This window comes from Sus scrofa, chromosome 4, assembly GCF_054392235.1.
Source record: "Sus scrofa isolate SSC_HxYL_T2T_F1_AM1 chromosome 4, Sscrofa_HxYL_maternal_Yorkshire_Landrace_v2.0, whole genome shotgun sequence".
Classification (NCBI taxonomy): Eukaryota; Metazoa; Chordata; class Mammalia; order Artiodactyla; family Suidae; genus Sus; species Sus scrofa.
In genome coordinates this window covers 78,784,728-78,807,339 of record NC_139386.1, presented here as the reverse complement: position 1 = coordinate 78,807,339, position 22,612 = coordinate 78,784,728, and the positions used below count along the sequence as shown (strand labels likewise).

The following is a 22,612-nucleotide window of genomic DNA, read 5'->3' as shown; positions in this document are numbered from 1 at the left end:
GCATCACCATCCAATAGGCAAAGTGATTTAAACCAGTGGGTGTTCCAGAGGCCAGAGATGATGTTTGTCTACTTCACTTCGCTCTTTCTAGAGCCTAGGATTCAAAGTGATGCAGTCGCTCACTTGCTATTTGTCCAGCACACAGACATTAACAGAGAGAAGGGGAGAAGGAGGGACACTTACCCCCCACTTGCTTTTCCCAAGCACGCCTTTTCATTTTCCTATTTAAGAAATCATTCATTCAACCAATATGGCCTAAGTGCCTTTTACAGGCTAGTCACTTTCACATGCTGAAGATACAGCAGTGATCAAAACAGACACAAAAAGCCCTGCCCACCATGGAACATTTTCTGATAAATGCACACTCAGGTATATGCTTTTTATTCATCCCTGCAGACTGTGATTTCTTTGTAATAAGCTTCTGCTTGGTCTTTTTTTTTTTTTTTTTTTTTGGCTACAATGGCAGCATATAGAAGTTCCTGGGCCAGGGATTAAATCTGTACCACAGCAGCAACCGGGAACTATTGCAGTAATAATGCTATATCCTTAACCCCCTGCACCACAGGAGAAAACCCAATAAGATTTTATTTTACTAAACAATGTGTTTGTGTTTATCAAAGGATTTCACTAATTTCAGGCATTAAAAAATTCCCAAGTTAATCAGATCTTCCTCAATTTGGCAATGAAAAGCTGCCATAGATAATATGATAATACTGCTCTAGTATCAGAGTGGTGTGTTTGGGTAAAGGAATCAAGAAATCAATTCATTTTGTGATAATATTTTCACATTTTACTAGGTTCTAGTATAGAAATAATAAGATAACTCTTTAAAATAACTCTAAATGACCCAAAATGGTTTCAGCCTAACAAGGCTGGATGAAAATGAAGTTGCAGCCCTGATTTCTCCTTTTGGGAGGTATTCATTTGTGCAAACCTCTGTGTTGTTTTGTTTTGTTTTCTGCACAGACCAAGTGGGAGGGGTCACTGGAGCTGTACTCAAGGATCTGAGTCACTCTTCAGCCATCCCACTCAAACTTCTGCTTTACTGATGAAAAGCAAAGGGATTCTGGGACAGAGGCGTTTACAGCTACACGGGAAGCCGGACTCTACTGCATTGCCTGTGAATATACCAAACGCTCTTCTGAATTCTAGGTACAAATAGGTTTTACTTACAGTGCCAGGATAGCATTTCATGTATCTCACCCCTCCCTCCACTCTAAGGGACCCCTTGCTGCAAAAGAGGACAATCTCGAGGAAGCAGAGTAAATAACATTAGCATCTGTAATCCTGGGGCATCTCTTCATCTCACAATGAAACGCACACACACTTTCACTTCAGGACTGGAGTCCCGAAGCTTAACTTGGGCTTTTTCATTAAATTGCTTTCCTCAAAATCCTAACCGGATTGTTATTGCTGGATTTGGTTTCCTTTTGCTAGATTCAAAAAAGAAAGTAATTTGCTAGCATGTTTGCCTTAATTCCTAAGATAATTTTATTAGTACTCCAAGAGATGAGTTTCAGTTCAAACAAAGGCACTCAGAGAGCACCCCATATCGCCATAAGATATTGACTTGTATTTCAAATTCCCTCTGCTCCATATTAGAGAATTTTTTCCTGGAGGCATGAAAGATGAATGTTTAAAAGCTCATTAAATGCTAGTCAAAATAAATCCTAAAAAATGTATTTTAATCACGTGGAAGGTCCAAGTGGTTTTCTAACCAAAAAGCATACTGTACTCCTCCCGTATTATTCATCACACATTATTGCAAAGTTTGTAAATTAACACTATAAGTTCTATGATGACAGAGCACACCTGCCCTCTCCATATCCCAAAGCTCACCAATGCTGGGCAGATAATGGATGCTGAGTAAATTTATGCCCCAAGATTAGCATTTTACCAATTTGTATTGAAAGCATAATTCCAAATAAAGAATATATGAATATGTAAACATACATATATACTACATTGTATAAAAGTGCAAATATATACATATGGAATGGAAGAGCAAATGAAGCTATTGTTCTGCTGGAAGAAGCAAATGGCAACCTCGTTTTTCAAACCTTCCGCTGCTGGACAAGGCTGTGGACGTTTCTCAAGCATCCCAAAAGGACAGGTTATTTTGTGACAGGTGGCACACTTAGCAGAGAGGGCAGAGAAGGAGCGAAGAGCAAGGTAAAGCCAGTGCTTCCTAGGGCTCCAGTGGCATAAGAATGTTCATCATTAAGGAAGGCACTAATGGTTTTCTCCTTTGTACCACCTTTCCTCAGAAGGAGCAAGGGGGTTTCTCTCACAAGCCTCTTCGCTTCACCAACTAGGCGAGTGTCAATGTGGAGGGGAGGGAAGGGAAGGTCCCTAACATCATGCTGCCGGGTTTAGCAAATAATAGCACATGATCCCTAGGCACATCTGCCTTTCAGATAACAGTTTTTAAATATATGTCCCAACTGTTCTCTTTCAGAGTCTTGAATTTTTTCTGGCAATTCTACCCCAATAGCCGGGTCATTTCAATCCACGCTTCCCAAGAAGGAAATTTCAACTTGATTGTAGGCTTCCTAGAGTTTCTTTTCTTTTCTTTTCTTTTTTCTGTTCTTTTCTTTTCTTTCTTTTCCTTTCCTTTCCTTTTCTTTCCTTCCTTCCTTCCTTCCTTTCTTTTTATGCCACACCTGTCAGATTTTGCTTCTCTCGGGGCTGAATGATTGACTACCTTGGAATTTTTTTTTTAATCTTCTCAGGATTTGTATTTGTATGTCACAATGACTTGCCAGCTTTTACAGAGAGAAAGGGATCTGCCCAATGGCCAGCTCCTCTTCCCATGGGCTCTGGGTAGTAGCTGCAGTTTTCCAAATATTGGCATAAAGAAAAACACTGTCGACACAGTTTCTCAGACTAGATCAAGTAGACTTCCTGCCCCAGAAGAAGTCTGCATGGCCTTGTGTGTTTTGGCATGAAACTATAGGAAGAATCAGAGTCAGCCAGGCTTTAGGAAACCTGGACTCCGCTCCTGGCTCTTACAATGACCTTCTGTGTAGACATCAAACAGGTCATTTCAAGATTTCTGTGGCCCCAGGCATTTCAGCATTTGGGGGCTGACAATTCCATTATCCCCCAACAAAAAAGCATAGTGCAAGACTGAGATGAAAATTCTTTGAAAAAAAAATAAAAACTTGAAAATATGTAACATCACTTGTTTAGAAAACGCCTACTTCTCATAGCTACAACTTGGATTCGTTCCCTGGCCCGGGAACTTCCATATGCCATGGGTGTGGCCAAAAAAGGAAAAAAAATGAAAGTAATGAAATTTTATGCCTGACAGCTGCTGAACCATCGAGGTTAGCTGGATTATCATATGCCTTCATTTTGAGCACACCAGAGTAAACATTTTAATGTTTCTGAACATTAAGAGATGATAAGCCTTACAATGGATATGCATGTTTAACATGATAATGTTACTTTGATTCCAGAAAAGGTGGTATTAAGAATGATGCATCTTCTGCAAACTATTGCCTTTGGAATAGATAAGCAATGAGATCCTCTGTATAGCACTGGGAATTGTATATCTAGTCACTTATAATGGAGCATGATAATGTGAGAAAAAAGAATGTATACATGTATGTGTGACTGGGTCACCTTGCTGTACAGTAGAAAACTGACAGAACACTGTAAACCAGCTATAATGGTTTACAAAAAAATTAAAATAATTAAAAGAAAAAAGAATGATGCATCTTCAACTGATGAATCTGTAGATTAAATAAAAATAAATCTTTTTAGAGTTTTTCTACACAAAGTTCAAAGAGGCTGAGAGGTGATCCTGTCAGAAAAGAAATAATATTACAGATATTACTAATTCAGTATCTAATCATCATCACACACACCCCATATCATTATCACCTCACACACGCCAAAGGCACGTATAACTTTGACATTTAACTTTCTATTCCACTTTTCCATTTTGGACGCCTATACTGAATTTAAAATGTTATTATATTGTTTTATAGAATGATACAATAATAATGTTGTATAATTTGTCTGAGTCACTCCACATTCTGTTTTGAGAACTATCCAATAAGTGCAGCTACAGTTCTCTAGCAATGTACATAGAAAGAGCTCATTGCTTCCTACTGCAGTATGACCTCATGACAACTTAACCACAGTTTGTGTATTCATTCCTCTATTAACAGAGTTTTACTTTCCTTTAAACTTTTACTGCTGCCAACCATCTTCAGTGAATATGTTTGCATCTCTCGAGTTTACGACCAGGTGTGCCAACCTGCTTCCAGTGACAGTGACAGCTGGTGGTGCACATGATTCCTGCCCCACCCACAGCCATGTAACGGGAGTTGCTTGACTACGTGCATTTACACTATGGGAAATGGCAAACCTACAAATCAGACTCACCACCCACTGCCAACTGGAAAGCCAGTCAGTACATTTGCCAGCACAGTACTGGATATATATTCTCTGAAGTGGATTCCTAGCATGCTTGTTTCCATTTTTTTCTGGATGCAACCAAAGTTTCTATGCCACCATTGACTTCCACCAGACAGTATATGAAAGTACTGCTTCTAAAACGTCTCCACAAAGGCTTGACATTGCCAGATATGTTATTTGTGCCTGCACGATGGATAAAAATTGGCCTTCCGTTACTGGCTTCATTTCTACTTTCCCACTAGTCAATGAAGTTGAGCATATTTTCACATGCAGAGTGGACATCGGACATGTGGATTTTCATTGATTTGCCCATTTTAAATTGGACAATCTCTTATTGATATAGGAGTTTTTTACATAGTCTGGAAAATTCCTCTTTGTCTGTTAGGTAATTTCCAAATACCTTCCATCAATCTGCTGTTTGCCATGCACTATCTATGTGACCTTGAGAAAGTTACTTACTATCTATGTATCTCATATTTCTCATCTGTAAAACTTAAACAACATCTGATTCAACATGTTGGTTGAGTTGGTACGTGTGCATCAGTTGATGTAATTATTGTTATAATTACTGTTCTTCTTATTGTCATTATCATTACACTACTCTGTGGAAGTTCTTGGTGTTCACCGTTTTTTTCTTCATGGTCGTTTGCTGAAGAAATCTCTTCCAAATTCAAGAAGTATGGAAACAGACTACTCTATTTTCATCTCGTAGTGCTAGAATTTTTGTTTGGTTCACTTATACATACACTTGACTCTGTTTTTTTCTTTCTTCCCTTTATTCTAAGCACCAAGCCAGAATTCCTGGAGCCAGTAGATGTTCAACAAATGTTTACAGAAAGAAGACCGGGAGAGAGGGAGGGAGGAATTAGCATGCATTTTTAGAGGGGGTCCTGCTAAGAAACTCGAGGGGGAGAGAGATGGAGGAAAAGCTGGAGGGGGTAAATTGCTATTAACAAAACTCGCACCATCATTAATAAATCCACAAATAACAAGTGCTGGAGGGGCTGTGGAGAAAAGGGAACCCGCCTGCACTGTTGGTGGGAATGTAAACTGGTACAGCCACTATGGAGAAAAGTTTGGAGATACCTTAGAAATCTATACATAGAACTTCCATATGACCCCACAATCCCACTCTTGGGCATCTATCCGGACAAAACTCTACTTAAAAGAGACACGTGCACCCGCATGTTCGTTGCAGCACTATTCACAATAGCCAGGACATGGAAACAACCTAAATGTCCATCGACAGATGATTGGATTCAGAAGATGTGGTATATATACACAGTGGAATACGACTCAGCCATAAAAAAGAAGGACATAATGCCATTTGCAGCAACATGGATGGAACTAGAGAATCTCATACTGAGTGAAATGAGCTAGAAAGACAAAGACAAATACCACATGATATCACTTGTAACTGGAATCTAATATCCAGCACAAATGAACATCTCCTCAGAAAAGAAAATCATGGACTTGGAGAAAAGACTTGTGGCTGCCTGATGGGAGGGGGAGGGAGTGGGAGGGATTGGAAGGTTGGGCTTATCAGACACAACTTAGAATAGATATACAAGGAGATCCTGCTGAATAGCATTGAGAACTTTGTCTAGATACTCATGTTGCAACAGAACAAGGGGTGGGGGAAAAAAATGTAATTGTAATGTATACATGTAAGGATAACCTGATCCCCTTGCTGTACAGTGGGAAAATTTTAAAAAAAATTTAAAAAAATCCACAACAAAATAACATATCAATTCCATAATAGGAACTCTGAGTACTAGGAAAAAAAAAAAAAAAAACTCACAGTCACTGCTTCTTCATTCCCACCAGCCCCTTCCCAGGGAACCACAATCCTTAAGGAGGGCACACAACCAGCACACCAAACCCTCTCCCCAGAAGGCCCACACTAGGCAGTATCTGCAGGCTGCAGAGTCCCTAGTACCTTCACTAGCAACTAGGGAGTCCCCAGTCGCAAAAGTTTGGCAACCACAAAACTCGGTGATGAAAAATAAGAAAGAGGGCCTTCCAAATGTTTACCTGGAATCAAAAACTTCACATTCACACCCAGGTGGGATGCAGCAAAGTTCAGTCAAGTAATTTTAACCTATTGGCACCCTCTATTTGCACACCTTCTTTTATTCTGTTATCAACCAATTAGGTTATTCAAATGTTAAATTCCTTGGAATTAGGGATTTTATTCTTTTTCTAATAACATTCCCCATTCTCAAGAGTTATGCAATGCACATTTCTAATGTCCAGCTTACCACTTTGTACCAAACTGAAATGATCTGATCTATGGGTAGCCCTTCAAATTATTAGCCTTTCTTACAACCAGAATTTTTGTGATCAATCACTCTTGTGCCTAAAACACTCCCCCCCACCCCTGCACCAATGTGGTTTTTGTACACCAGCTCCCAAATGCACAGTTTAAGCCACAGCATAGTACACAGTCTCTCAGAAAACATCTGCACTTCTGCCCTATTACCACCTCGATCAATCAGCCGTCTGAGAGGCAATTCCCGGAATACTGCTTTGAAGTTTATTAAAATGGGTGGAAATGGAGAAAATAAGAGTGTGATGATACTAAAGAAAAGATAATTGTGACAAGTGTGAAAGTCCTATCACGCTGAAATTAAAATACAGAAAAACCTAAATTGGATGCTCACGGGTCTTGAAGTGGCCATTTATGCATCCGGTTTTAAATGGGAAAACAAATGTAGACGCGCAGAAAACATCAGAAACATATACATGGAAGTGTGTCTAAAAGGCGCTTTGTATTATGGATCTGAAGACGGTATTATATACACAATTGGAAGATGGCGTTCTGACTGCATGTGCCCCCTGCTCCTTGTGAGAGGACCTCTGTAGAGTCTCTATACCCCAGCACCAAGCCCAGTGCTGTCTCCTCAAGAGACATGTGTTGAACTAACACACTTAACTGTGGGCAATTTACTTCTATTTACTCCAGATACCCTAGGCCACCCTCGTTATATAAAAACTCTAAGTCCTTCTTAGTGGTTAGAGGGTTTCTTCGTTTCTATTCACCCACAAGAAGGCTTTCCCCTCTAAACTCCACAAATAACCAGCACCAAGGTTAAGCCCTTCATATGGGTCAAACCAATGCCAACTCAGGTGTAAGTGCCAAAATGTAGCTGCAAGCTATTCCTACTTCTTCTAGCTCGATAATTTCACTAGCCAGCCATCTTAGTGACAAAATTAATGGATGTGGTTTGTACCTATGTACAAAGTGACTCCATCTTTTGGTCACGTGTTTTGGCTGCACTTGCAGCATGCAGAAGTTCCCGGGCCAGAAACTGAACCCGCACCACAGCAGCAGCCCAAGCCACAGCAGTGACAACAGTGGATCCTTAACCCACTGAGCCACCAGGGAACTCCAAAGTGAGTCTAGTCCTTCTGCCTTTTTTGTGCAAGCGTTTCACAGCCAGGGAGAGCTGAGCAAGAGAAAACCAGAAGGGGTGGGTCCCCTGTTGGAGAGTGGAGGGTAAGGAGCATTTTATGAAAATGGGATCATTACAGTGCTCCCCATGAAAACATTTTTAGGGATTCCTCTTCAAGCTTAGCACAGTCCACCCCGTAGGCTGGCGGCATCCCAGACCCTAGCGATCCTGCTTCATTTAAAACATATGAAGCACTTCATAAGAGCACTGACATCTTTTTGGCCAAATGGAACTGCGATTTTATTTTATTATTTTATTTTATTTTTGCTATTTTAGGCCCGCACCCACAGCATATGGAAGTTCCCAGGCTAGGGGTCGAATCAGAGCTGTAGCTGCTGGCCTATGCCACAGCCACAGCAACACCAGATCCGAGCAGGATCTGAAACCTACACCACAGCTCACAGCAACGCCAGATCCTTAACCCTCTGAGTGAGGTCAGGCATCGAACTCGCGTCCTTATGGATCCTAATCAGGTTCATTAACCACTGAGCCACGAAGGGAACTCCTGGAACTGCTATTTTAAAGGCATAGCATTAGACCCTAAAAATTATCAATCTAACTTTTAATGATTTAATCTATTAAAATACACACTGCACACTCAACACAGGGTTGCCGATTTCAATAAAGCCATACAACTGCCTTACAAAAATGGCTTTAGAAAAATCTATTTCTTTAAGACCTTGTGATAAGTTCTTTCAGAATGTTAAAGACCTTGCTAAATAATTAAATAGATATTTTTTAAGCAAACATCTTCATTTTTAAATTAACAATGAATAGAGATTCCCTACCAACACAACCCTCTTTGGAATGTTTTTGGGGCTGTGTTCTGACCCTGTAGGGTCTTTCTTTGCTGTGAAGTTACCTGTTCAATCATAACTTTGGTTTACCATCTTTACTACCTATGAATTTTTGCTAGATTGAGCAATTTCCATCAGTCAGTGCCACAAGAGCCAAATGTATCTTTTGTTTCTAAAGTTTCATTTATTCTGCAAAAAAACAAATGATGAATTTCACTTTACCCTTGTTACCCAGCTAGTGGTTAGCAATTTCTAACAATTTAAAAAGAGGTTGGAAGTGATGGTTTCAAGTTCAGGTTAATATACGGTTGTTTAAGCCACAAAGGAAATAACGCCATCTAATCAGGATACTCTTGAAGTCAGGAGAGAGCCTGCTTCTAATCAGTAACCCTGCACGCCAAAACATTTTCTGAGAAGTACATTTATAGATGTATTTTTGAACTTCCTGTGTGTTGTGCTATGAGAAGAAAAACATCTCTGAAAGTGCAGTTCTGCAAAAGAGAAAAAGGCAAGAGAGATGTGAAGCTGACATATGCTGGGCATGACCCTTCAAGATGCCCTTTTAGGTAGAAGTTAGCAATACTGAGTCACACTTGATCTAGCAAAATCAAGAGTCACAAAATCTAATGTGTCAGCAAAGATACCTCATGAGAAAACTTAAAAAAAAAAAAAGGTGAGTATGTATGTGTCAGAACATAATAGAAGAAAATTACAGCTTATTGGTAAAATTTTACACTAGGGGATTCTATGATCAAAAGTTATTGACTAAGTTTCAGTCAGTTAATATTTTTGAGCATCTCCTTTGTGTGAAGAATCGCGCTAGACACCACAAGATACACAAGAGAAGGAACTTAGTAGAGACCCACCTTCAAGGAGCTTATCGCTCAGATGGGTCTAAAAAAACCAACACTCAGGAAGGTGACAGCTCTACGTGGCAGAATGTAAAGGACCAAGAAGTGGCAAAGACAAGAAATGCTATGTACCCAAGGACCACTTCGGGCCCAGGAGGTCAATCCATATTCCCAGGAAGAGGGAGCTGCAAGTCACCCTGAGCCTGGTCATCAGAAGCTAAGCCTTTGCATTCCAGTATTTACCCTGGGCTAAATTCCTTCATCATAAATATGATTCTTTTAAATCTCAACTAATAGGCTACTAATTCAATTCGTCCTCTTTTTGCAAGCGCCAGGTGCAAATCTCATTCAATAACACACAGTACTGGGAGTTCCCGTCGTGGCTCAGTGGAAACGAATCTGACTAGTACCCATGAGGTCTCAGGTTCGATCCCTGGCCTTGCTCAGTGGGTTAAGGATCCGGTGTTGCTGTGAGATGTGGTATAGGTCGAAGACAAAGCTCGGTCCTGCACTGCTGTGGCTGTGGTGTAGGCCAGCAGCTACAGCTCCAACTCAACCTCCAACCAGGGAACTTCCATATGTCATGGGTGTGGCCCTAAAAAGACCAAAAAAAAAAAAAAGTTGTGTGAATGTGGTCTCTCCTCCATTCCTCAAAAACATCTTATCACACTCATTTCATGCTTCTTCCATCTTCACTAAGCACATATCCTGCACTGTGGTCATAACTTTTGCAGTTTGAGGAGTGACAGCAAAACTAGCACACATTTCTTTCTCCTTCTTCACAGTTTCATGGGTAGAAGAGTCATTCTTGTCATTGATCTTTGCAATCTCAATACAGGATATTTTTTCTTTCCTACTGAAGTCAAGGGCTTTCACTTTTTCACTTCAAGGAAGCACCCTAGGGCTTCTTGTTGCTGCCTTGGAACTGCAGCGCCCACACTCTTGCCCTTTGGGGCCATTATTAAGCAAAATCAGGGTCGCTTGGACACAAGCACTGAGATACCGAGACAGTCAATCTGATAACCAACCAGACAGTCTCTAGGTCTCTAGGTGACTTACAGGAGGGGTACACGGGACAAAGAGATGATGCACGTCCCCGAGGGCCCGAGATTTCATCAGGCTGCTCCGGAACGGCGTGCAATTTCAAACTTAAGGATTGTTTACATCTGGAGTTTTCCATTTCATATCTTTGGATCATGGCTGACCGTGTGTCAACTAAAACTACGGAAAATGAAACTGTGAATAAGGGGGACACCTGTTAAGATAAAGATACACCAGCACAGAACCAGGACAACCGCCAGCGGAATCACAAGGAGATGAGGCAGAGGGAGGAAAGTGGGGTAACCCAATCGCCCCGTAACAGAGACTAGGGGAACAGAGCCAGCAGGACTGAAACAACACTCAAGGGAACCAAGTTCATCTGCATAGAAAGAGAGTCCCAGGACCGACCCTACTGAGCAACCAAGAGAGAACAACGCAGGCTTTCAAAATACAAAAGACGTGAACAATTAGCCACACATAATTCCAAACAGAAGCAAATAAAGCAAGGCCAGTGGGGAGAAAATTACTGGCAATGAGATGTCTGGAGTCCTAGATGTCGGTATGGAGAAGAAATAAGTGGGAGCCAAATGTCACATCACACACCGCCAAAAATTCTGAATGAGTTCAAATGTAAAACGCACACTGGAAACTATATATGTCAGAAAAAATAGGAAAACACATTTGTTTTTGTGTTATTACTTAGATGAATGTTTTATTGTTTTTTGTCTTTTTTTTCTTTTCAGGGCCGCACCCCGAGCAAATGGAAGTTCCCAGGACTGAATCAGAGCTGTAGCCACCAGCCTACACTCCAGCCATAGCAACGCCAGATCTGAGCCAAATATGCAACCTACACCACGGCTCACAGCAACACTGGATCCTAAACCCACTGAGCAAGGCCAGGGATCAAACCTGCATCCTCATGGATACTAGTCAGGTTTGTTACCACTGAGCCACAACGGAAACTCCAGATAAATGTTTTTAAAAATAAAACAATCAAATTCCAGAACTGACAACATAAAAGTATCATACTCCAAATCAACTGCATGTTTTCTTCATTTTTTATTTTTTTTATTACTCAATGAGTTTATTACATTTATAGTTGTACAATGATCACCACAATTATTTTTTAAAGTTTTATGGAAGTATAGTTGATTTACAAGGTTGTTATAATTTCTGCTGTACAACAGAGTAATTCAGTTATACATGTACACACATCCATTCGCTTTCACATTCTTTCCCACCTAGATGATCACAGAATACTGGGGAGAGTTCTCTGTGCAATAGAGCAGGTCCCCATTGGCCAGTCATTCCATATACTTCAGTGTGCATATGCCATGAATCAACTATACTTTTAAAATATTTTTTAATTAAAAAAAAATTAAGGAGTTCCCTTCATGGCTCGGCAGTTAACAAACTTGACTAGGATTCATTAGGATGTGGGTTTGATCCCTGGCCTCACTCAGTGGGTTAAGGATCCCACGCTGCTGAGAGTTGTGGTGTAGGTTGCAAACGCCACTCTGATCCCAAGTTGCTGTGGCTGTGGTGTAGGCCAGCAGCTGTGGCTCCAATTCGACCCCTAGCCTGGTAACCTCCATGTGCTATGGGTGCGACCCTAAAAAGACAAAAAAAAAAAAAAAAAAAATTAAGTTTCATACTCTGACTATATAAAGAACTAATAAAAATAAGGTCAGTGCTAAAATTTCACTAGAAGCAGGAATGATATATGCATCAAACAAATTTCAGCTACCACAACACAGCTGTGAAACCAACCATAACAAATACAAAAATAAGAGTCCATGTTAAAGACAAAAACCCTGCCGGAAAGGAAAGATATTCGCACTACACTACTTAATACCAAACAATATTCACAAAGTCATGACAACGCAGTGTCTGCACACACAACCACGGTGGGGGGGGGGGGACAGCTGTGAGCAATGTTCCAAAGCTAAACGCATGCAGTAGTTAACTTCTAAAATTTACAACTAAAGAAACAGCAACGTAAGCAGTTTGTTAAAATAATGTGGACCCAATTACCCGAAGGAACAGACAAAAAGTGTGGAAAGTCATGGCTCTGGACAGAGTCATGGAGTAGAAATGGTAGAAGCAAACACCTGCTGTTTTCTATAAGCCTCCTAATACTATAGCCAGTTTCATGATAATGTTTGCCTTGAAAATCAAAGCTTTTCTAGCACAATTAAGTAGTTATTTGAGAAGAATTTGGGCATAATGCAACTGTCCCATTTCCTTATGGGTGATTTTGTCTGCAAGAAGCACCAGGAATACTACACCCCCTACACTGGGTAGGAAAAACCAAAACACCACACCCCCACCATCAATTCTCTCTACAGGCTCTCTCCATGTACCAAGTGTATGGGCCACGCCCATCCACACCCCCAATTCTGTATACACGTTATTCACAAAGGCGTGCAGTATCAATAGGTCCAACTGTTTCTTCTTTGTCACATCAACATTGACAATTGTACTGGGGTTTTTTTTAGTTTTGCTCTTAAAGTATTTTAAAAATATTATTTATAAATTATTATCTGGAGTTCCCTGGTGGCCTAGGGTTAAGGATTCAGCATTGTCACTGCTGTGGTGTGGGTTTGATCCCTGGTCCAGAAACTTCTGCATGCCATGGGCTCGGCCAAAAAATAGTAATAAAAAAATAAATAATTATCTGTCAAATCCATTTATGCCACTGATAAAGCATTTGAGTACCATGCCCCCAATCCCCCTTCTCTAAATTTATTTTTCTTTTGGCCATGCCTGCAGTTTCTGGGCCAGGAATCAAACCCATTCCACAGAAGTACCCACAGCCATAGCAGTGATGACACCAGATTTTTAACCCACTGAGCCACTAGGGAACTCCCCAAATCCAATTTTTGCTCTGTGGTATTTATTTGCTGTTTGCAATAGACCTTATTTTTTTAGAGCGTTTTATATTCACAGAAAATGTGAGCAAAAAGCAAAGAGTTTCCAAACCCACTGTTTTCCTATTACTGACATCTTGCATAAGTAGGGTACACGTTACATGGGATAAGCCAGTATCCATACGTTATTATTAACCTAAGTCCATAGTTCACTTTTTGTGTTGTACATTCTATGGGTTTTGACAGATGTATAATGACATGTCTCCACCATTACAGAGCCATGCAGAATAATTTCATTGCCCTAAAATCCCCTGTGCTCTGTCTGTTCATTTCTGCCTCCCCTGAGCCCTTAGCAACCACTAATCTTTTCACTGTCTCCATAGTTTTGCCGTTTACAGAATTATAGTTGGAATCCTACAGTGTGTAGCTTTTTTCAGGCCATCTTCTTTCACTTAGCATTTAAGACTTTGCTGTGTATTTCTATGACTTGATAGCTCATTTCATTTCATTGCTGGATAATATTCCGTGGCAGGAGTCTACCACGGGTTGTTTATCCATTCACCTGCTGAAGGACACCTTGATTGCTTCCAAGTTTGGGCAACTATAAATAAAGATGCTCTCAACATTTGTAGACAGGTTTTTGCGTAGACATCAGTTTTCAACTCATTTGAGTGCAATTAAGTTTTCAACTCAAGGAGCGAGGTGGCAGGATCACCTGGTAAGAGTATGTTTAATTTTGTAAGAAACATCCCAACTGTCTCGCAGTGTGGCTGCACCATTTCGCATTACCATTAGCAGTAAATGAGAGTTCCTGGTGCTCCAGGCTCTCCAAAACAGTGGGTGCTGTCAATGTTTTGGATTCTAAGCATTCTCTTAGGTACTTAGTTGTAGCTGATCGTTTTAATTCCAGTTCCCTGATAACATATGACGTTGAGCATCTTTTCTTATGCTTCTTTGCCACCTACATGTCTTCTTTGGTGAGGGGGTCTGTTAAGATCTTTTGTCCATTTTTTTATTGGATTGTTTCTTTTTGTATTGTTGAATTTTAAGAATTCTTTGTGTATTTCCATAAAATCTGGCTTATCTTTTCATTGTCTAAAAAGTATCTTTCACAGAGCAGTTTTTAGTTTCAATAAAGCCCAATGACCATTTTTTTCTTCAGTGGGTCATGTTTTTTATCACACAGTTTTGCATAACACAGCGATTTTTAGGAATTCATCTGATTGCCTTTGACCACATTTATCCTTTTCAACCCATTCATTTATTTGACCAGATAATTCATTTTGGTAAAATCCCCAAAATAATTGGTACAGAGGTACTGAGAAGCATAACTTACAGTGACAAATTGGAAACTTAGTGTCAAACAGTTGAGATTGGATAAGAAATACAACAGCATATTAAAAATAGAAATAGAAATATGGTGTTAAAAATGGTGAGCATGTCAACATTCTTTACATATGAAAGTAAGTTCATGGAAATGGTAAGTGAAGAGAGTGGCATATGAGATACCCTTCATACATTCATTTCAACTAAAAATTTCATCTGACAAATAGAGAAATTCAGCAACATGTATTAGTTAGAATAAGTAGCACTCGTTGCTGTAAAACAGCAAATCTCATAGTAAAAGTTTATTTTTCATTCACACAAAGCTGTGCCTCAGCAAAGGCACCAGGCTCCTTGCACCTGCAGCTCTACCCTTCCTCCGGCCTTGGAGTCCTTGGGCAATTCCTTCCTCTGCATTTGGCCTGGAGATGAAGGAAGAGTGTGGGGATCACACAGGAGGTTTGGAGGGGCTGGTCTGAAGAGGTGAACTCACCTGTGCCCAAGCGGCCAGACCTACCTACAAGGCAGCCTGGGAGAGGCGGTCCAGCTGGGTGCCCAGGACACAGGGGAGGGCTTTTATGCCCACACAGACCTGACTGCACTTTACGAAATTTAAACTTCAGTTTTCTTGGGCTCCTTTCTCCTTTCAATTTTGCTCGGATCCGTAATAGTAACAATATAGAAGCATCCCTTATTATCTTTATCTATTTAGTCCCTGAGTCCAGATTATAAGTGTTTAGATAACACTTATCCAAGTCTGCTAGGTTCCTGTATTCAGATAGGAAGAGTTTTGATAGCAAGGATTTATGCATTCCTTCTCTAAAAAAGAAAATGGACATCTGTAGCCTCTCTATCTCATCTCTATCCTTCATTTCAGATAATACCTCCTAAATCAATGCAGGACATTGCCTGTCCTACCTAACATTTTTACAGTAAGAGTATGTGTCTTCCCTAAGAAACAAAGTGTAACAATTCTTTCTGATTCCTCATTGCTAATCTAAACCTTCTCTTTTTAAGATACAGCAAAATTTTAAAGGTTTTTTTTTTTTTTTTCTAAGTAGCACAAATAACTCTAGGTCTTCTAACCTCCATATTAAGAACAAGTGTTGGTTCTGTATTGGTGGCATTTGTCAGGGTCAAGGCTTATAGAAGTGTTTCGTATTAACACAGATACTTTTAAATGATATAAAGATCTGCAAGCATGCTACATTTGGGGAATAAAACATCTTTATCATAATCATTTCTAATTTTTTTTATTTCCAAGATCGCATTTAACGTTATTCTCCAGTTACTATTTAATTTTGACAAAAGTCTCATAACGTGTTTAGTAACTTTTATGGAGTAAGTCTATTATTATGATCTTTAAAAAGTTATTTAATGTACTTGCTTGCTGATGTTTTCCAAAAGATTTTTTACTATTAACTTGTCAAGTTATATAAAATGTTCCCTCAGGCTCTTAATAAATATTTACATTTAATCTATGTTTAACTTAAATGGCATTTTCATTTACTGTATTTAATCCCAATGATTATGAGTGTCTTCCTTTGTTTTTCCTACTAAGGTTTTATTATATTCCTTGAATATATATTTTATGTTAAAAGAGAAATCACTATCCATTATACAAAGTTTTTGTTGCTATGTTATTCCATTTATTTCTTTATTTTATTTTCTAACTTTGTATTATTAACATATGTTTAAAATTGATGTTTTGAAAATTACACTAAAATCTTACAACTTTGGTGAACTTTCACCGTTTTGGTTGGTGTCCTTGGCTGTAAACTGACTTTCTAAAAAGTTATCTACAGACCTTAGTTGAGGCTCTCCTTCAGAAATTTTCTCACACAGTAATTTTAAAGTTTCAATAAGATAGAGTTCCATCGGTATCCACTCTTCGTCTTCACATAAAGTAAATTAATTAATTAAAATGGAAACTATTTACAAAATTAACCGAATTAAAGAAACTGCGACAGATTGGAAACCATGTCATCTGAGGTCACTGGATTTGGAGCTTGATTTGTACAAACATGAAAAGAACAAATTAACAATCATTACCCTGAGTGCATATATTAATGTAAATAATAAATTTTATAAATGCATTCTTTGTATTTATAACATTAAAATTTTACCATAATGGCAAAGAATATTTCTATAAAATGAATCCTAAGGGGTGAATGAGTTACTAGATCAGTAACAATTTTGAGTGTTAGAATGTCACCACCTGCTGGAGAATTAGAAGAGGAAAAATTTTCGTTTTGGAAATCCTCAGGAGCAACAGTTATTTATTGAAGTTAGACATTCCTGAATTCACATTTTTTTAAGGTATTGAGGTCCTAACCCTGTACTTTACACACATGAGAAAAAAGACATATAAGGACTAAACAGTTCAATGATTTGCCCCAAATCACATTGCTAATTATATATAAGATGATTACACAAGACCAATTCTATAAATAACTAAACTCCGTCTGTTCTGAGGCCCATGGTCTGTGTTCTGTAACTTGTCTTCCAATAAGACACCAGGTTCGTTGTCAGTGTCCACTACAATAATGGTTAGAATACTCATGAAGGGAAAGCAAAGTTGGTTTTCTTATCAAAATCATTTATTATAATCTCCCTTTTTTTTTTCTGACTCCTAGAACAATTAAGAGCTAAATCTCTATGAAGTTCTTATGGTGTCTCCTACAGGTGACTGTTGACCGAATTATTTAGTAAGAGCAATCTTATTTCTCATATCTCCGTTTTATTTTCTCACCTATAATTAAAGAAAGAAAGGAGACAGCACTTTCCAACTCTCGGATCGACAATTTAAAAGAGTATGGAAAACTGGGTGGGAAGACAGGCTCCCTCTTAAACTGTGAGAGAGCAAACGGGTGCCAAAGTTTGCTGGTAATTTCACGGTGCAGCCCTTCCCTTCCCCTGTGCCTTCGCTTTCCGGGTCAACCGCAGTTCAAACATATTAAATGGAAAATTCCAGAACTAGACAATTCATAGACTTTAAACTGCAAGCCGTGTTGGAATCTGCTCCGTCCCACCCTGGAGCCCCAACAACCGAAATGATCTACACCTGACACTCAACCTCCACCATTACCAGAGTTTGATGATCCAGGACCCCAAAGCAGAGGATCCTCTTCTGATGTATAGGCAGAAGGTCAGTAGTAGCCCAACACTAGGTCACAATGCCTATGTCATCACCTCACTTCATCTCATCATGCAGGCATTTCATCATCCCGCATCAGCACAGAAGGGTGAGTACAGAAAGATGTTTTAAGAGCAAGAAAGAGAGACCATATTCACGAAGCTTGTACTGCAGCGTGTTATAATGGTTTATTTTAGTGTTACTTAGTGTTAATCCCCTACTGTGCCTAATTTATGAACTAAACTTTATCATCAGTATGTATGGGAAGGAAAAAAACCTAGTGTACACTATCTGTGGCTTCAGGCTTCCTCTAGGAAAGTATCCCTGTGGATAAGGGCAGATGACTGTATCCATCGAAAATGTGAATCACACAGCCTTTGATGCTGGAATTCCACATCTAGGAATTTATTCTACTTCTATTTCTGCACAAATCATCATTGCAGCATTATTGGTGATAGCAAAAAAATGAAATAACGCTGGAAACAACCTAAACATAATTAATAAGTGATAAGTTACAGATACAGCCACGTCATGTGGACCACTATGCAGGGACAGGACCGATGCACATACAAGCCAAGGACTGAGGGCCAACGCTGGAAGCTGGGACAGAGGCAGGGGTTAGGTTCTCCCTTAGGGCCACCTGAAGGAATACCCCTGGGGACACCTGGATTTCAGATTTCTGGCTTCCAGAATTATGAGAACCAATTTCTGTTATCTTAAGCCACTCAGTGGGTGGTAATTTGTCATGGCAGCCCTGTGACACTGAAGTACCTGGATGCCTACCGAGCCCCCTCCCCCACCATGGGACCAGCTCTTGCCCAGACTGCTGCCCTCGCTTTCTGTAACCAGGATGGCAGGGAGAGGCAGCTGGATGCCTGAGAGCTGGACCCACCCCCCAATCCCCCGGGCTGGGGCTGCAGCGTAGGAAGCACCCTCTCCTCCAGGTAAACCAAGGTTGCAGTTTTGAGACAGAAAGCCCATCAGAATCAGCACCATGCAGGCCTACACCCACCCACCGTCCCCCACACCAACAGCTCAGGAAGACATCCGTGAGCCAACACCCAGAGGACCAGTTAGGAAAACAGTCTTCCTTTAACGGCCATCACGGGGTGGTGAAACGGTTCACAGTCAAGGATGAGGAAAACAGCCCTTTTCAGAGAAACCAGCATCTCGGACAGAGAAAACCTTCTGAGTTTCAAGAAAATGTCCAACACACAGATAGGGAATTCAAAGAAAGGACATATTTGAAAAATACCTTCAAGAAGATCAATGCAGGTGCATCCCTTGATCGTGGGCCAGGCTGAGGTTTTGCCAAGACAATTTTGTGTGAGAATCCGCCCAAACCAGGAGTGGTTAATGAAGAAGTAGAGAAGCCACAGGCCACTGATGGAGGAAACAAGAAACTCAGCTTTACTCACTTGACAGACCTCTGTGGGTTAGAGGATAAGTTGCTACACTATAACCAAAATGGAGATGAAGTTATAGGTGTTTAATGCATACTTTTTTCCCAGATCTTTGAGAACGACAATTTCATTAAAAGATACACATTTTACAGGGGTCAGATATAAACCCAAGGCTTAGAAAAAGGTTTCAGTTTAGGGCACCCTGTTCCAGAAGTATAAACTAAGGACTAAAATAAAAATTGGGGCATTTGGGGTAACCCCACACACCCACACACATACAAATTGACAATTCAAGAAATGTGGGGGGAAATTATGTGTTAAAAATAACTTGGACAATTCTGGAAGTGTTTAAATACATTGTTTTGTTCTGTGGTAAGAAGTTTTTTGATAAATGTTTAAAAAAAAAAAAACAAAACAGTCTGGTCTGGTAAATGTATAAACCTCAACTGGTATACAAATGCCTGTCTCACACCTAAGTCTCTGACCTGCTTCCATCCTTTCCCTGTGTACTTCCATCTGGATGGTCTAGCAGGTAATTAAACTCCTATGTCCAAAACCATACTAGTAGTAGTTTAATAATAATAATAATAACATGGAGACAAAATTGGGGGCCACTGGATGAGCCAAAAGCCTTGGCCCACCCACCTCCACACTGCTGCATGTCTCCTGGATCAGGCCCTTTGGAAAAAACCACTGCAAATTTCACATCAGCAGTCAGCAATTCCACCCCTCTCTCTCATTCTCGCTCGCTCTCTCGCTCTTTCTTTTACTAAATTCAACTTTACATATCTACATAGCAAATCATCACAGTAGTGTCTTTAACCCTCTCTTAATGTATATTTTATATAACACTGAGAATTTCATATAATTCCTGAGAATTTCACAGTCTTAGGTTTCACAATCATTAAGAGGAAGCTGGAGCTGGAATCTCAAGTCACAGCTGACGCCTGAGGGCTGGTCCTCCCTCTGGTGGACATTTTTTACATTACACATGGGTTTGTTTGGGGATTTTGCGGAGGGTTGTTTTTTTTTAAATCCAGGACACTTCATTCACAAGCCAAGCTAACCTCATAAAGCCAAGAACAATCATGTAGTCCTCTCAAATGATCCCTGAATGTTCAAAAACACATGAATCTTATTTAGTTGATAAAACTGCAGAGAACTGCTCAGTAATAATTGCTCTTTTTTTTTTTTTTTTTTTTTTGCTTTTTAGGGCCACACCTGAGGCATGTGGAGGTTCCCAGGCTAGGGGTCAAATCAGAGCTACAGCTGCCAGCCTACGCCCACAGCCACATCGACGTGGGATCTGAGCCACATCTTCGACCTATACCACGGGTCACAGCAGACAGATCCTTAACCCACTGAGGGAGGCCAGGGATTGAACCCACATCCTCATGGATCCTAGTTGGGTTTGTAACCTGCTAAGCCACGATGGGAACTCCCAATAATTGCTTTTTTTTTTTAATGTTTGTTCTGATTGATAGAGGATGGGGAGTTTGGATTTGGGAAACAGAGAGAGAGAAATCCCACCCTCACCCTGGGGACGGTGCAAGATGACAAAGGTGACAGAAAATTCACACTAAGTAGTGTTTGTTTGGAACAAGATCAAAGATGCTAACCGTTCCCAGACTCTTCAAACCTACAGCAGAGAAGATATGTAGATCTACTGTGGAAAACAGTAAAGAAGCTGAATTCCATGTCCTGGGGGACTGGCGGGGGATGGGAGGTACTGGGAGACACAGACCCAGAGTCTGAAGGGACAGCTGAACACAGGAGCCCAGGGTCACCAGGCAAAGCACAGTGGTCCTTGCCTGGAGGGGAGTGTGAACTCGGAAAGCTCAGACCCCTCTGATCAACACTGCAGGAAGTGGTGAGAAGAGGCAAAGCCAGGGCTCGTGGTCAGCATTTCCCAGCAGGGGAAGCACAGGCAGGGGGTGACGTGCATTGCTCACTGACAGAGGTTCAGGGCCTTGGGCCGCCCCAGACCCCGTGCTGCTTCCCAAGAGCTCAGAGGTGTCAGTCTCTCAGTGCCCCGTGTGGCCTCCTGCAGGCACCTGGGACGGTTCTGCAGTAGGTAGATGGCATATGGGCTGATGAAGTGATCACAACTAACCCACGGGAGTGACAGCCACCCCTAGACAGGGCCAAGGTCTCAGCCTGCATCTGGTCTTCCACGATGCCGAAAATCAATCCTGCTGGTGCTCCTGTGCTGTGTCATAAGATCATATTGGGATCCAGTCCTTTATTGAACACTCGTGGCCAGTCTCAGCAAAGCACTGAAATTCTGTGCATTTATTCAACTGCTCTATTTTTAGATGCAGGTGAATAGAGATGCAATTTTGATGGCTGTTACTCTCTATTTTATCCTTGCTCCACCTGGTGATTGTGTCCTGTTGAAATACTTCACTAACAGACACACAGTAACGCATCACACAGCTGAGGACCAGGAAGAGTGTGAACAGCCAAAACAGACACCGCAAAGGCCAAGTGTGAGCGTGATGCAATGTCTGCCTCATTCTGAAGCCCCGTCTGAGAGCAATTCTAACTTCTCCTATTGCAATGACAGAGGGAAGACGTCGGTGGTTTCAGAGGGTTTTTTCTTTAAAAAAAAAAAAAAAAAAAAAAAAAAAAAAAAAAAAAAAAAAGTAGCTCTCTGGGAATCGTGTAGTGCTTATTATCTCACCACATTTTCTTAGCTACATTTCCTCGTCCACTGGATGGTACGTCTATCACACCTCTATAGACAGTGAGAAACCCGGAGAGAAAAATCAAGGAGCTCATGATGTGTGTCTACACAGCAAGGGAACAGGAGGCCCAGGACTGGGGACAGAGCTCTGTGCTCTGTAATTTGAAAACTTTCCATAAATAAAAGTCTAACTCCAAATGCCTTGACTAACCAATTCTATCCAAACTTGAAGAAACCAACTGGTCAACATAGTAGGTGCTCTTCCATGGAATTAGAAAAAAAAAAGTGAGACCGGTTCCCCAGACATTCAGTAAGACCAGAATAAACTGGACATTCTAAGAAAGAAAAGTGAATGGCCAGAATCATTCATGAACATAAATGCAAAATTCCAAACAATGTTAGTAACTAGAGGTTCCATTTTCAGCAGTGATACAAAAGGTTGTATCAAATGATCTCCTAATAATAGTTCTAAATTCTGGACTCAAGCATGACCAAAGGCAGGCAGACGTCACAGGTGATGTGAAAGAAAGCAGGCTGGGTTGCTATGGATCTACTGACTCCCCTAAACATGCCCTGAACACTGGAGATGGAGCCCAAGTAGAAAGAGGAGGCTCATTGGCCC

General features: G+C 40.6%; 1 long non-coding RNA gene across 15 annotated transcripts in view; it reads right to left on the bottom strand.

The window, feature by feature from the left end:
* Positions 1 to 22,612, bottom strand: part of LOC102166303 (uncharacterized) — a 169,310-nt gene that overhangs the window by 137,725 nt on the left and 8,973 nt on the right. For 14 of the 15 annotated variants that reach the window (XR_014843794.1, XR_014843797.1, XR_014843800.1 and 11 more), the window contains exon 2: positions 19,157 to 19,284. The exons of the other annotated variant lie outside the window; for it this stretch is intronic. This is a non-coding gene — a long non-coding RNA (uncharacterized LOC102166303). The remainder of the gene's footprint in view (positions 1 to 19,156; positions 19,285 to 22,612) is intronic. 15 annotated transcript variants of the gene reach the window in all.